Source organism: Heterodontus francisci, chromosome X, assembly GCF_036365525.1.
Source record: "Heterodontus francisci isolate sHetFra1 chromosome X, sHetFra1.hap1, whole genome shotgun sequence".
NCBI lineage: Eukaryota > Metazoa > Chordata > Chondrichthyes > Heterodontiformes > Heterodontidae > Heterodontus > Heterodontus francisci.
The window spans coordinates 25,282,494-25,298,002 of NC_090421.1; positions in this window are offsets into that span (position 1 = coordinate 25,282,494).

The window sequence follows — 15,509 nt, forward strand, 5'->3', positions numbered from 1 at the left end:
GAGTGTCAGAGAGTTTCACAGAGTGTCAGGCAGTGTCAGAGAGTGTCAGAGAGTGTCAGAGAGTGTCAGTAAGTTTCAGAGAGTGTCAGTAAGTTTCAGAGAGTGTCAGATAGTGTCAGAGAGTTTCAGAGAGTGTCACAGAGTTTCAGAGAGTTTCAGAGAGCTTCAGAGAGTGTCAGAGTGTGTCAGAGAGTGTCGGAGAGTTTCAGAGAGTGTCAGAGAGTGTCAAAGAGCTTCAGAGAGTGTCAGACAGTGTCAGAGAGATTCAGAGAGTGTCAGAGAGTGTCAAAGAGTTTCACAGAGTTTCAGAGAGTTTCTGAGAGTGTCAGAGAGTGCCAGAGAGTTTCTGAGAGTTTCTGAGTGTGTCGGAGAGTGTCAGAGAGTGTCAGAGAGTTACAGGGAGTGTCACAAAGTGTCAGAGAGTGTCAGAGAGAGTCAGAGTGTTTCAGAGAATTGTCAGAGAGTTTCAGAGTGTGTCAGAGAGTGTCAGAGAGTGTCTGAGAGTGTCAGAGAGTTTCAGAGATTGGCAGAGAGTGTCAGAGATTTTCACAGAGTGTCAGAGAGCTTCTGAGAGTTATTGAGTGTTTCAGAGAGTGTCAGACAGTGTCACAAAGTGTCAGGCAGTGTCAGAGAGTGTCAGAGAGTGTCAGAGAGTGTCAGAAAGTTTCAGAGAGTGTCAGATAGTGTCAGAGAGTTTCAGAGAGTGTCACAGAGTTTCAGAGAGTTTCAGAGAGCTTCAGAGAGTGTCAGAGCGTGTCAGAGAGTATCGGAGAGTTTCAGAGAGTGTCAGAGAGTGTCAAAGAGCTTCAGAGAGTGTCAGACAGTGTCAGAGAGATTCAGAGAGTGTCAGAGAGTGTCAAAGAGTTTCAGAGAGTTTCAGAGAGTTTCAGAGAGTTTCTGAGAGTGTCAGAGAGTGCCAGAGAGTTTCTGAGAGTTTCTGAGTGTGTCAGAGAGTGTCAGAGAGTGTCAGAGAGTTTCAGGGTGTGTCACAACGTGTCAGAGAGTGTCAGAGAGAGTCAGAGAGTTTCAGAGAGTGTCAGAGAGTGTCAGAGAGTTTCAGAGAGTTTCTCAGAGTGTCACAGCGTGTCAGAGAGTTTCAGAGAGTTTCAGAGAGTGTCAAAGAGTTTCAGAGAGTGTCAGAGAGTGTCAGAGAGTGTCGGAGAGTTTCAGAGAGTTTCAGAAAATGTCAGAGAGTTTCAGAGAGTGTCAGAGAGTTTCAGAGAGTGTCTGAGCGTGTCAGAGATTGCCAGAGAGATTCTGAGTGTGTCGGAGATTGTCAGAGAGTTTCAAAGAGTGTCACAGTCTGTCAGAGAGTGTCAGAGAGATTGCAGAGAGTGTCAGAGAGTGTCAGAGAGCTTCAGAGTGTTTCAGAGAGTTTCAGAGAGCTTCAGAGAGTGTCGGAGAGTTTCTGAGAGAATCTGTGCGTGTCAGAGAGAGTAAGAGAGTTTCACAGCGTGTCACAGAGTGTCAGAGAGTGTCAGAGAGTTTCAGAGAGTTTCAGTGAGTTTCCCAGAGTTTCTGAGCTTGACAGAGAGTGTCAGAAAGTTTCAGAGTGAGTCACATAGTGTCAGAGAGTTTCAGAGTGTGTCACAGAGTGTCAGAGAGTTTCAGAGAGCTTCAGAGAGTGTCAGAGAGTGTCAGAGCGTTTCAGAGAGTGTCAGAGAGTGTCAGAGAGTGTCACAGAGTGTCAGAGAGTTTCTGAGAGTTTCTGAGTGTTTCAGAGAGTGTCAGAGAGTGTCACAGAGTGTCACAGTTTGTCAGAGAGTTTCAGAGACTTGCATTGAGTTTCCGAGAGTGTCAGAGAGTGTCAGAAAGTTTCAGAGAGTGTCAGATAGTGTCAGAGAGTTTCAGAGAGTGTCACAGAGTGTCAGAGAGTTTCAGAGAGCTTCAGAGAGTGTCAGAGCGTGTCAGAGAGTGTCGGAGAGTTTCAGAGAGTGTCAGAGAGTGTCAGAGATTTTCAGAGAGTGTCAGGCTGTGTCTGAGTGTGTCAGAGAGTGTCAAAGAGTTACAGAGAGTGTCAGTGAGTGTCAGAGACTGTCAGAGTTTGCCAGAGAGTTTCTGAGATTTTCTGAGACTTTCAGAGAGTGTCAAGAGTTTCAAAGAGTGTCACAGACTGTCAGAGAGCGTCAGAGAGATTGCAGAGAGTGTCAGAGTGTTTGGGAGAGATTCAGAGTTTCAGAGAGGTTCAGAGAGTTTCAGAGAGCTTCAGAGATTGTCTGAGAGTGTCAGAGAGTTTCAGAGTGTTTCAGAGAGTGTCAGAGAGTGTCAGAGAGTGTCTGAGAGTGTCTGAGAGTGTCAGAGAGTTTCTGAGAGTTTCCGAGTGTTTCAGAGAGTGTCAGAGAGTGTCACAGAGTGTCAGAGAGTGTCAGAGACTTTCAGAGACTTTCAGTGAGTTTCCGAGAGTGTCAGATAGTGTCAGAGAGTTTCAGAGAGTGTCACAGAGTTTCAGACAGTTTCAGAGAGCTTCAGAGACTGACAGAGAGTGTCAGAGAGTTTCAGAGAGCTTCAGAGATTGTCAGAGAGTGTCAGAGCGTTTCAGAGAGTGTCAGAGAGTGTCACAGAGTGTCAGAGAGTGTCAGAGACTTTCAGAGACTTTCAGTGAGTTTCCGAGAGTGTCAGATAGTGTCAGAGAGTTTCAGAGAGTATCACAGAGTGTCAGAGAGTTTTACAGAGCTTCAGAGTGTGTCAGAGCGTTTCAGAGAATGTCGGAGAGTTTCAGAGAGTGTCACAGAGTGTCAGAGAGTGTCAGAGAGTGTCCGAGAGTTTCAGAGAGTTTCAGTGAGTTTCCGAGAGTTTCTGAGAGTGTCAGAGAGTTTCAGAGAGTTTCAGAGTCTGTCAGAGAGTGTCAGAGACTGTCAGAGATTGCCAGAGATTTTCTGAGATTTTCTGAGACTTTCAGAGAGTGACAAGAGTTTCAGAGGGTGTCACAGACTGTCAGAGATTGTCACAGAGTTTCAGAGACTTTCATTGAGTTTCCGAGACTGTCAGAGAGTGTCAGAAAGTTTCAGAGTGTCAGATAGTGTCAGAGAGTTTCAGAGAGTGTCACAGAGTGTCAGAGAGTTTCAGAGAGCTTCAGAGAGTGTCAGAGCGTGTCAGAGAGTGTCGGATAGTTTCAGAGAGTGTCAGAGAGTGTCAAAGAGCTTCAGAGAGTGTCAGACAGTGTCAGAGAGATTCAGAGAGTGTCAGAGAGTGTCAAAGAGTTTCACAGAGTTTCAGAGAGTTTCAGAGAGTTTCTGAGAGTGTCAGAGAGTGCCAGAGAGTTTCTGAGAGTTTCTGAGTGTGTCAGAGAGTGTCAGAGAGTGTCAGAGAGTTTCAGGGTGTGTCACAACGTGTCAGAGAGTGTCAGAGAGAGTCAGAGAGTTTCAGAGAGTGTCAGAGAGTGTCAGAGAGTTTCAGAGAGTTTCTCAGAGTGTCACAGCGTGTCAGAGAGTTTCAGAGAGTTTCAGAGAGTGTCAAAGAGTTTCAGAGAGTGTCAGAGAGTGTCAGAGAGTGTCGGAGAGTTTCAGAGAGTTTCAGAGAATGTCAGAGAGTTTCAGAGAGTGTCAGAGAGTTTCAGAGAGTGTCTGAGCGTGTCAGAGATTGCCAGAGAGATTCTGAGTGTGTCGGAGATTGTCAGAGAGTTTCAAAGAGTGTCACAGACTGTCAGAGAGTGTCAGAGAGATTGCAGAGAGTGTCAGAGAGTGTCAGAGAGCTTCAGAGTGTTTCAGAGAGTTTCAGAGAGCTTCAGAGAGTGTCGGAGAGTTTCTGAGAGAATCTGTGCGTGTCAGAGAGAGTAAGAGAGTTTCACAGCGTGTCACAGAGTGTCAGAGAGTGTCAGAGAGTTTCAGAGAGTTTCAGTGAGTTTCCCAGAGTTTCTGAGATTGACAGAGAGTGTCAGAAAGTTTCAGAGTGAGTCACATAGTGTCAGAGAGTTTCAGAGTGTGTCACAGAGTGTCAGAGAATTTCAGAGAGCTTCAGAGAGTGTCAGAGAGTGTCAGAGCGTTTCAGAGAGTGTCAGAGAGTGTCAGAGAGTGTCACAGAGTGTCAGAGAGTTTCTGAGAGTTTCTGAGTGTTTCAGAGAGTGTCAGAGAGTGTCACAGAGTGTCACAGTTTGTCAGAGAGTTTCAGAGACTTGCATTGAGTTTCCGAGAGTGTCAGAGAGTGTCAGAAAGTTTCAGAGAGTGTCAGATAGTGTCAGAGAGTTTCAGAGAGTGTCACAGAGTGTCAGAGAGTTTCAGAGAGCTTCAGAGAGTGTCAGAGCGTGTCAGAGAGTGTCGGAGAGTTTCAGAGAGTGTCAGAGAGTGTCAGAGATTTTCAGAGAGTGTCAGGCTGTGTCTGAGTGTGTCAGAGAGTGTCAAAGAGTTACAGAGAGTGTCAGTGAGTGTCAGAGACTGTCAGAGTTTGCCAGAGAGTTTCTGAGATTTTGTGAGACTTTCAGAGAGTGTCAAGAGTTTCAAAGAGTGTCACAGACTGTCAGAGAGCGTCAGAGAGATTGCAGAGAGTGTCAGAGTGTTTGGGAGAGATTCAGAGTTTCAGAGAGGTTCAGAGAGTTTCAGAGAGCTTCAGAGATTGTCTGAGAGTGTCAGAGAGTTTCAGAGTGTTTCAGAGAGTGTCAGAGAGTGTCAGAGAGTGTCTGAGAGTGTCAGAGAGTTTCTGAGAGTTTCCGAGTGTTTCAGAGAGTGTCAGAGAGTGTCACAGAGTGTCAGAGAGTGTCAGAGACTTTCAGAGACTTTCAGTGAGTTTCCGAGAGTGTCAGATAGTGTCAGAGAGTTTCAGAGAGTGTCACAGAGTTTCAGACAGTTTCAAAGAGCTTCAGAGACTGACAGAGAGTGTCAGAGAGTTTCAGAGAGCTTCAGAGATTGTCAGAGAGTGTCAGAGCGTTTCAGAGAGTGTCAGAGAGTGTCACAGAGTGTCAGAGAGTGTCAGAGACTTTCAGAGACTTTCAGTGAGTTTCCGAGAGTGTCAGATAGTGTCAGAGAGTTTCAGAGAGTATCACAGAGTGTCAGAGAGTTTTACAGAGCTTCAGAGTGTGTCAGAGCGTTTCAGAGAATGTCGGAGAGTTTCAGAGAGTGTCACAGAGTGTCAGAGAGTGTCAGAGAGTGTCCGAGAGTTTCAGAGAGTTTCAGTGAGTTTCCGAGAGTTTCTGAGAGTGTCAGAGAGTTTCAGAGAGTTTCAGAGTCTGTCAGAGAGTGTCAGAGACTGTCAGAGATTGCCAGAGATTTTCTGAGATTTTCTGAGACTTTCAGAGAGTGACAAGAGTTTCAGAGGGTGTCACAGACTGTCAGAGATTGTCACAGAGTTTCAGAGACTTTCATTGAGTTTCCGAGACTGTCAGAGGGTGTCAGAAAGTTTCAGAGTGTCAGATAGTGTCAGAGAGTTTCAGAGAGTGTCACAGAGTGTCAGAGAGTTTCAGAGAGCTTCAGAGAGTGTCAGAGCGTGTCAGAGAGTGTCGGATAGTTTCAGAGAGTGTCAGAGAGTGTCAGAGAGTGTCAGAGAGTTTCAGAGAGTGTCAGACTGTGTCTGAGTGTGTCAGAGAGTGTCAAAGAGTTACAGAGAGTGTCAGACAGTGTCAGTGAGTGTCAGAGACTGTCAGAGTTTGCCAGAGAGTTTCTGAGATTTTGTGAGGCTTTCAGAGAGTGTCAAGAGTTTCAGAGAGTGTCACAGACTGTCAGAGAGTGTCAGAGACTTTCAGAGACTTTCAGTGAGTTTCCGAGAGTGTCAGATAGTGTCAGAGAGTTTCAGAGAGTGTCACAGAGTGTCAGAGAGTTTTAGAGAGCTTCAGAGTGTGTCAGAGCGTGTCAGAGAGTGTCGGAGAGCTTCAGAGAGTGTCAGACAGTGTCTGAGTGTGTCAGAGAGTGTCAAAGAGTTTCAGAGAGTGTCAGACAGTGTCAGAGAGTGTCAGAGAGTGTCTGAGAGTGTCAGAGAGTGTCAGAGAGTGTCCGAGAGTTTCAGGGTAGTTTCAGACTGTGTCTGAGTGTGTCAGAGAGTGTCAAAGAGTTTCAGAGAGTGTCAGACAGTGTCAGAGAGTGTCAGAGAGATTCAGAGAGTGTCAGAGAGTGTCAAAGAGTTTCAGAGAGTGTCAGAGAGTTTCCGAGAGTGTCAGAGAGTGCCAGAGAGTTTCTGAGAGATTCTGAGTGTGTTGGAGAGTGTCAGAGAGTGTCAGAGAGTTTCAGGGAGTGTCACAAAGTGTCAGAGAGTGTCAGAGAGTATCAGAGAGTTTCAGAGAGTGTCAGAGAGGGTCAGAGAGTTTCAGAGAGTTTCTGAGAGTGTCACAGCGTGTCAGAGAGTGTCAGAGAGTGTCACAGAGTGTCAGAGTATTTCAGAGAGTGGCAGAGAGTGTCAGAGAGTTTCAGAGAGTTTCAGAGAGTTTCTGAGAGTTATTCAGTGTTTCAGAGAGTGTCAGAGAGCGTCAGAGAGTGTCAGAAAGTTTCAGAGAGTGTCACATAGTGTCAGAGAGTTTCAGAGAGTGTCACAGAGTTTCAGAGAGTTTCAGAGAGCTTCAGAGAGTGTCAGAGAGAGTCAGAGTGTTTCAGAGAATTGTCAGAGAGTTTCAGAGTGTGTCAGAGAGTGTCAGAGAGTGTCAGAGAGTGTCTGAGAGTGTCAGAGAGTTTCAGAGATTGGCAGAGAGTGTCAGAGATTTTCACAGAGTGTCAGAGAGCTTCTGAGAGTTATTGAGTGTTTCAGAGAGTGTCAGACAGTGTCACAGAGTGTCAGGCAGTGTCAGAGAGTGTCAGAGAGTGTCAGAGAGTGTCAGAAAGTTTCAGAGAGTGTCAGATAGTGTCAGAGAGTTTCAGAGAGTGTCACAGAGTTTCAGAGAGTTTCAGAGAGCTTCAGAGAGTGTCAGAGCGTGTCAGAGAGTATCGGAGAGTTTCAGAGAGTGTCAGAGAGTGTCAAAGAGCTTCAGAGAGTGTCAGACAGTGTCAGAGAGATTCAGAGAGTGTCAGAGAGTGTCAAAGAGTTTCACAGAGTTTCAGAGAGTTTCAGAGAGTTTCTGAGAGTGTCAGAGAGTGCCAGAGAGATTCTGAGAGTTTCTGAGTGTGTCAGAGAGTGTCAGAGAGTGTCAGAGAGTTTCAGGGTGTGTCACAACGTGTCAGAGAGTGTCAGAGAGAGTCAGAGAGTTTCAGAGAGTGTCAGAGAGTGTCAGAGAGTTTCAGAGAGTTTCTCAGAGTGTCACAGCGTGTCAGAGAGTTTCAGAGAGTTTCAGAGAGTGTCAAAGAGTTTCAGAGAGTGTCAGAGAGTGTCAGAGAGTGTCGGAGAGTTTCAGAGAGTTTCAGAGAATGTCAGAGAGTTTCAGAGAGTGTCAGAGAGTGTCTGAGCATGTCAGAGATTGCCAGAGAGATTCTGAGTGTGTCGGAGATTGTCAGAGAGTTTCAAAGAGTGTCACAGACTGTCAGAGATTGTCAGAGAGATTGCAGAGAGTGTCAGAGAGTGTCAGAGAGCTTCAGAGTGTTTCAGAGAGTTTCAGAGAGCTTCAGAGAGTGTCGGAGAGTTTCTGAGAGAATCTGTGCGTGTCAGAGAGAGTAAGAGAGTTTCACAGCGTGTCACAGAGTGTCAGAGAGTGTCAGAGAGTTTCAGAGAGTTTCAGAGAGTGTCACAGAGTTTCAGACAGTTTCAGAGAGCTTCAGAGACTGACAGAGAGTGTCAGAGAGTTTCAGAGAGCTTCAGAGATTGTCAGAGAGTGTCAGAGCGTTTCAGAGAGTGTCAGAGAGTGTCACAGAGTGTCAGAGAGTGTCAGAGAGTGTCAGAGACTTTCAGAGACTTTCAGTGAGTTTCCGAGAGTGTCAGATAGTGTCAGAGAGTTTCAGAGAGTATCACAGAGTGTCAGAGAGTTTTACAGAGCTTCAGAGTGTGTCAGAGCGTTTCAGAGAATGTCGGAGAGTTTCATAGAGTGTCCGAGAGTTTCAGAGAGTTTCAGTGAGTTTCCGAGAGTTTCTGAGAGTGTCAGAGAGTTTCAGAGAGTTTCAGAGTCTGTCAGAGAGTGTCAGAGACTGTCAGAGATTGCCAGAGATTTTCTGAGATTTTCTGAGACTTTCAGAGAGTGACAAGAGTTTCAGAGGGTGTCACAGACTGTCAGAGATTGTCACAGAGTTTCAGAGACTTTCATTGAGTTTCCGAGACTGTCAGAGAGTGTCAGAAAGTTTCAGAGTGTCAGATAGTGTCAGAGAGTTTCAGAGAGTGTCACAGAGTGTCAGAGAGTTTCAGAGAGCTTCAGAGAGTGTCAGAGCGTGTCAGAGAGTGTCGGATAGTTTCAGAGAGTGTCAGAGAGTGTCAGAGAGTTTCAGAGAGTGTCAGACTGTGTCTGAGTGTGTCAGAGAGTTTCAAAGAGTTACAGAGAGTGTCAGACAGTGTCAGTGAGTGTCAGAGACTGTCAGAGTTTGCCAGAGAGTTTCTGAGATTTTGTGAGGCTTTCAGAGAGTGTCAAGAGTTTCAGAGAGTGTCACAGACTGTCAGAGAGTGTCAGAGACTTTCAGAGACTTTCAGTGAGTTTCCGAGAGTGTCAGATAGTGTCAGAGAGTTTCAGAGAGTGTCACAGAGTGTCAGAGAGTTTTAGAGAGCTTCAGAGTGTGTCAGAGCGTGTCAGAGAGTGTCGGAGAGCTTCAGAGAGTGTCAGACAGTGTCTGAGTGTGTCAGAGAGTGTCAAAGAGTTTCAGAGAGTGTCAGACAGTGTCAGAGAGTGTCAGAGAGTGTCTGAGAGTGTCAGAGAGTGTCAGAGAGTGTCCGAGAGTTTCAGGGTAGTTTCAGACTGTGTCTGAGTGTGTCAGAGAGTGTCAAAGAGTTTCAGAGAGTGTCAGACAGTGTCAGAGAGTGTCAGAGAGATTCAGAGAGTGTCAGAGAGTGTCAAAGAGTTTCAGAGAGTGTCAGAGAGTTTCCGAGAGTGTCAGAGAGTGCCAGAGAGTTTCTGAGAGATTCTGAGTGTGTTGGAGAGTGTCAGAGAGTGTCAGAGAGTTTCAGGGAGTGTCACAAAGTGTCAGAGAGTGTCAGAGAGTATCAGAGAGTTTCAGAGAGTGTCAGAGAGGGTCAGAGAGTTTCAGAGAGTTTCTGAGAGTGTCACAGCGTGTCAGAGAGTGTCAGAGAGTGTCACAGAGTGTCAGAGTATTTCAGAGAGTGGCAGAGAGTGTCAGAGAGTTTCACAGAGTTTCAGAGAGTTTCTGAGAGTTATTCAGTGTTTCAGAGAGTGTCAGAGAGCGTCAGAGAGTGTCAGAAAGTTTCAGAGAGTGTCACATAGTGTCAGAGAGTTTCAGAGAGTGTCACAGAGTTTCAGAGAGTTTCAGAGAGCTTCAGAGAGTGTCAGAGCGTGTCAGAGAGTGTCGGAGAGTTTCAGAGAGTGTCAGAGAGTGTCAAAGAGTTTCACAGAGTTTCAGAGAGTTTCAGAGAGTTTCTGAGAGTGTCAGAGAGTGCCAGAGAGTTTCTGAGAGTTTCTGAGTGTGTCGGAGAGTGTCAGAGAGTGTCAGAGAGTTTCAGGGTGTGTCACAAGGTGTCAGGGAGTGTCAGAGAGAGTCAGAGAGTTTCAGAGAATTGTCGGAGAGTTTCAGAGTGTGTCAGAGAGTGTCAGAGAGTGTCAGAGAGGGTCACAGAGTGTCAGAGAGTTTCAGAGAGTGGCAGAGAGTGTCAGAGAGTGTCACAGAGTGTCAGAGAGTTTCAGAGAGTGGCAGAGAGTGTCAGAGAGTTTCACAGAGTGTCAGAGAGTTTCTGAGAGTTATTGAGTGTTTCAGAGATTTTCACAGAGTGTCACAGTTTGTCAGAGAGTTTCAGAGACTTGCATTGAGTTTCCGAGAGTGTCAGAGAGTGTCAGAAAGTTTCAGAGAGTGTCAGATAGTGTCAGAGAGTTTCAGAGAGTGTCACAGAGTGTCAGAGAGTTTCAGAGAGCTTCAGAGAGTGTCAGAGCGTGTCAGAGAGTGTCGGAGAGTTTCAGAGAGTGTCAGAGAGTGTCAGAGATTTTCAGAGAGTGTCAGGCTGTGTCTGAGTGTGTCAGAGAGTGTCAAAGAGTTACAGAGAGTGTCAGTGAGTGTCAGAGACTGTCAGAGTTTGCCAGAGAGTTTCTGAGATTTTCTGAGACTTTCAGAGAGTGTCAAGAGTTTCAGAGAGTGTCACAGACTGTCAGAGAGCGCCAGAGAGATTGCAGAGAGTGTCAGAGTGTTTGGGAGAGATTCAGAGTTTCAGAGAGTTTCAGAGAGTTTCAGAGAGCTTCAGAGAGTGTCAGAGAGTGACAGAGAGTTCCGGAGAATTGTCAGAGAGTTTCAGAGTCTGTCAGAGATTGTCTGAGAGTGTCAGAGAGTTTCAAAGTGTTTCAGAGAGTGTCAGAGAGTGTCAGAGAGTGTCTGAGAGTGTCAGAGAGTTTCTGAGAGTTTCCGAGTGTTTCAGAGAGTTTCAGAGAGTGTCACAGACTGTCAGAGATTGTCACAGAGTTTCAGAGACTTTCATTGAGTTTCCGAGAGTGTCAGAGAGTGTCAGAAAGTTTCAGAGTGTCAGATAGTGTCAGAGAGTTTCAGAGAGTGTCACAGAGTGTCAGAGAGTTTCAGAGAGCTTCAGAGAGTGTCAGAGCGTGTCAGAGAGTGTCGGATAGTTTCAGAGAGTGTCAGAGAGTGTCAGAGAGTTTCAGAGAGTGTCAGACTGTGTCTGAGTGTGTCAGAGAGTGTCAAAGAGTTACAGAGAGTGTCAGACAGTGTCAGTGAGTGTCAGAGACTGTCAGAGTTTGCCAGAGAGTTTCTGAGATTTTGTGAGGCTTTCAGAGAGTGTCAAGAGTTTCAGAGAGTGTCACAGACTGTCAGAGAGTGTCAGAGACTTTCAGAGACTTTCAGTGAGTTTCCGAGAGTGTCAGATAGTGTCAGAGAGTTTCAGAGAGTGTCACAGAGTGTCAGAGAGTTTTAGAGAGCTTCAGAGTGTGTCAGAGCGTGTCAGAGAGTGTCGGAGAGCTTCAGAGAGTGTCAGACAGTGTCTGAGTGTGTCAGAGAGTGTCAAAGAGTTTCAGAGAGTGTCAGACAGTGTCAGAGAGTGTCAGAGAGTGTCTGAGAGTGTCAGAGAGTGTCAGAGAGTGTCCGAGAGTTTCAGGGTAGTTTCAGACTGTGTCTGAGTGTGTCAGAGAGTGTCAAAGAGTTTCAGAGAGTGTCAGACAGTGTCAGAGAGTGTCAGAGAGATTCAGAGAGTGTCAGAGAGTGTCAAAGAGTTTCAGAGAGTGTCAGAGAGTTTCCGAGAGTGTCAGAGAGTGCCAGAGAGTTTCTGAGAGATTCTGAGTGTGTTGGAGAGTGTCAGAGAGTGTCAGAGAGTTTCAGGGAGTGTCACAAAGTGTCAGAGAGTGTCAGAGAGTATCAGAGAGTTTCAGAGAGTGTCAGAGAGGGTCAGAGAGTTTCAGAGAGTTTCTGAGAGTGTCACAGCGTGTCAGAGAGTGTCAGAGAGTGTCACAGAGTGTCAGAGAATTTCAGAGAGTGGCAGAGAGTGTCAGAGAGTTTCACAGAGTGTCAGAGAGTTTCTGAGAGTTATTCAGTGTTTCAGAGAGTGTCAGAGAGTTTCTGAGAGTTATTCAGTGTTTCAGAGAGTGTCAGAAAGTTTCAGAGAGTGTCACATAGTGTCAGAGAGTTTCAGAGAGTGTCACATAGTTTCAGAGAGTTTCAGAGAGCTTCAGAGAGTGTCAGAGCGTGTCAGAGAGTGTCGGAGAGTTTCAGAGAGTGTCAGAGAGTGTCAAAGAGTTTCACAGAGTTTCAGAGAGTTTCTGAGAGTGTCAGAGAGTGCCAGAGAGTTTCTGAGAGTTTCTGAGTGTGTCGGAGAGTGTCAGAGAGTGTCAGAGAGTTTCAGGGTGTGTCACAAAGTGTCAGAGAGTGTCAGAGAGAGTCAGAGAGTTTCAGAGAATTGTCGGAGAGTTTCAGAGTGTGTCAGAGAGTGTCAGAGAGTGTCAAAGAGCTTCAGAGAGTGTCAGACAGTTTCAGAGAGATTCAGAGAGTGTCAGAGAGTGTCAAAGAGTTTCACAGAGTATCAGAGAGTTTCAGAGAGTTGCTGAGAGTGTCAGAGAGTGCCAGAGAGTTTCTGAGAGTTTCTGAGTGTGTCGGAGAGTGTCAGAGAGTGTCAGAGAGAGTCAGATAGTTTCAGAGAGTGTCAGAGAGGGTCAGAGAGTTTCAGAGAGTTTCTGAGAGTGTCACAGCGTCTCAGAGAGTTTCAGAGAGTTTCAGCGAGTGTCAAAGAGTTTCAGAGAGTGTCAGAGAGTGTCAGAGAGTGTCGGAGATTGTCAGAGAGTTTCAGAGAGTGTCAGAGAGTTTCAGAGAGTGTCAGAGAGTTTCAGAGAGTGTCTGAGCGTGTCAGAGATTGCCAGAGAGTTTCTGAGTGTGTCAGAGAGTGTCAGAGAGTTTCAGAGAGTGTCACAGATTGTCAGAGAGTGTCAGAGAGATTGCAGAGAGTGTCAGAGAGTGTCAGAGAGCTTCAGAGAGTTTCAGAGAGTTTCAGAGAGTGTCGGAGAGTTTCTGAGAGAATCTGTGAGTGTCAGAGAGAGTAAGAGAGTTTCACAGCGTGTCACAGAGTGTCAGAGAGTGTCAGAGAATGTCACAGAGTTTCAGAGAGTTTCAGAGAGTGTCAGAGAGAGTCAGGGAGTGTCAGAGAGTGTCAGAGAGTTTCTGAGAGTTTCTGAGTGTTTCAGAGAGTGTCAGAGAGTGTCACAGTGTCAGAGATTGCCAGAGAGGTTCTGAGAGTTTCTGAGTGTTTCAGAGAGTGTCAGAGAGTGTCGGAGAGTGTCAGAGAGCGGCAGAGAGTTTCAGTGAGTTTCCGAGAGTTTATGAGAGTGTCAGCGAGTTTCAGAGAGTGTCAGAGAGTGTCAGAGATTGCCAGAGAGTTTCTGAGATTTTCTGAGACTTTCAGAGAGTGTCAAGAGTTTCAGAGAGTGTCACAGACTGTCAGAGAGCGTCAGAGAGATTGCAGAGAGTGTCAGAGAGTTTGGGAGAGCTTCACAGTTTCAGACAGTTTCACAGTTTCAGAGAGCCTCAGAGAGTGTCAGAGAGTGACAGAGAGTTTCAGAGAATTGTCAGAGAGTTTCAGAGTGTGTCAGAGAGTGTCAGAGAGTGTCAGAGAGTGTCTGAGAGTGTCAGAGAGTTTCAGAGAGTGGCAGAGAGTGTCAGAGAGTGTCACAGAGTGTCAGAGAGTTTCAGAGAGTGGCAGAGAGAGTCAGAGAGTTTCACAGAGTGTCAGAGAGTTTATGAGAGTTATTGAGTGTTTCAGAGAGCGTCAGAGAGTGTCACAGAGTGTCAGGCAGTGTCAGAGAGTGTCAGAGAGTGTCAGTAAGTTTCAGAGAGTGTCAGATAATGTCAGAGAGTTTCAGAGAGTGTCACAGAGTTTCAGAGAGTTTCAGAGAGCTTCAGAGAGTGTCAGAGCGTGTCAGAGAGTGTCGGAGAGTTTCAGAGAGTGTCAGAGAGTGTCAAAGAGCTTCAGAGAGTGTCAGACAGTGTCAGAGAGATTCAGAGAGTGTCAGAGAGTGTCAAAGAGTTTCACTGAGTTTCAGAGAGTTTCAGAGAGTGTCAGAGAGTGCCAGAGAGTTTCTGAGAGTTTCTGAGTGTGTCGGAGAGTGTCAGAGAGTGTCAGAGAGTTACAGGGTGTGTCACAAAGTGTCAGAGAGTGTCAGAGAGAGTCAGAGTGTTTCAGAGAATTGTCAGAGAGTTTCAGAGTGTGTCAGAGAGTGTCAGAGAGTGTCAGAGAGTGTCTGAGAGTGTCAGAGAGTTTCAGAGATTGGCAGAGAGTGTCAGAGAGTGTCACAGAGTGTCAGAGAGTTTCAGAGAGTGGCAGAAAGTGTCAGAGAGTTTCACAGAGTGTCAGAGAGCTTCTGAGAGTTATTGAGTGTTTCAGAGAGTGTCAGACAGTGTCACAGAGTGTCAGGCAGTGTCAGAGAGTGTCAGAGTGTGTCAGAGAGTGTCAGAAAGTTTCAGAGAGTGTCAGATAGTGTCAGAGAGTTTCAGAGAGTGTCACAGAGTTTCAGAGAGTTTCAGAGAGCTTCAGAGAGTGTCAGAGCGTGTCAGAGAGTATCGGAGAGTTTCAGAGAGTGTCAGAGAGTGTCAAAGAGCTTCAGAGAGTGTCAGACAGTGTCAGAGAGATTCAGAGAGTGTCAGAGAGTGTCAAAGAGTTTCAGAGAGTTTCAGAGAGTTTCAGAGAGTTTCTGAGAGTGTCAGAGAGTGCCAGAGAGTTTCTGAGAGTTTCTGAGTGTGTCCGAGAGTGTCAGAGAGTGTCAGAGTGTTTCAGGGTGTGTCACAAAGTGTCAGAGAGTGTCAGAGAGAGTCAGAGAGTTTCAGAGAGTGTCAGAGAGGGTCAGAGAGTTTCAGAGAGTTTCTCAGAGTGTCACAGCGTGTCAGAGAGTTTCAGAGAGTTTCAGAGAGTGTCAAAGAGTTTCAGAGAGTGTCAGAGAGTGTCAGAGAGTGTCGGGGAGTTTCAGAGAGTTTCAGAGAATGTCAGAGAGTTTCAGAGAGTGTCAGAGAGTTTCAGAGAGTGTCTGAGCGTGTCAGAGATTGCCAGAGAGATTCTGAGTGTGTCGGAGAGTGTCAGAGAGTTTCAAAGAGTGTCACAGACTGTCAGAGAGTGTCAGAGAGATTGCAGAGAGTGTCAGAGAGTGTCAGAGAGCTTCAGAGAGTTTCAGAGAGTTTCAGAGAGCTTCAGAGAGTGTCGGAGAGTTTCTGAGAGAATCTGTGAGTGTCAGAGAGAGTAAGAGAGTTTCACAGCGTGTCACAGAGTGTCAGAGAGTTTCAGAGAGTTTCAGTGAGTTTCCCAGAGTTTCTGAGATTGACAGAGAGTGTCAGAAAGTTTCAGAGTGTGTCACATAGTGTCAGAGAGTTTCAGAGTGTGTCACAGAGTGTTAGAGAGTTTCAGAGAGCTTCAGAGAGTGTCAGAGAGTGTCAGAGCGTTTCAGAGAGTGTCAGAGAGTGTCAGAGAGTGTCACAGAGTGTCAGAGAGTTTCTGAGAGTTTCTGAGTGTTTCAGAGAGTGTCAGAGAGTGTCACAGAGTGTCACAGTTTGTCAGAGAGTTTCAGAGACTTGCATTGAGTTTCCGAGAGTGTCAGAGAGTGTCAGAAAGTTTCAGAGAGTGTCAGATAGTGTCAGAGAGTTTCAGAGAGTGTCACAGAGTGTCAGAGAGTTTCAGAGAGCTTCAGAGAGTGTCAGAGCGTGTCAGAGAGTGTCGGAGAGTTTCAGAGAGTGTCAGAGAGTGTCAGAGATTTTCAGAGAGTGTCAGGCCGTGTCTGAGTGTGTCAGAGAGTGTCAAAGAGTTACAGAGAGTGTCAGTGAATGTCAGAGAGTGTCAGAGTTTGCCAGAGAGTTTCTGAGATTTTCTGAGACTTTCAGAGAGTGTCAAGAGTTTCAGAGAGTGTCACAGACTGTCAGAGAGCGTCAGAGAGATTGCAGAGAGTGTCAGAGTGTTTGGGAGAGATTCAGAGTTTCAGAGAGTTTCAGAGAGTTTCAGAGAGCTTCAGAGAGTGTCAAAGAGTGACAGAGAGTTCCGGAGAATTGTCAGAGAGTTTCAGAATCTGTCAGAGATTGTCTGAGAGTGTCAGAGAGTTTCAGAGTGTTTCAGAG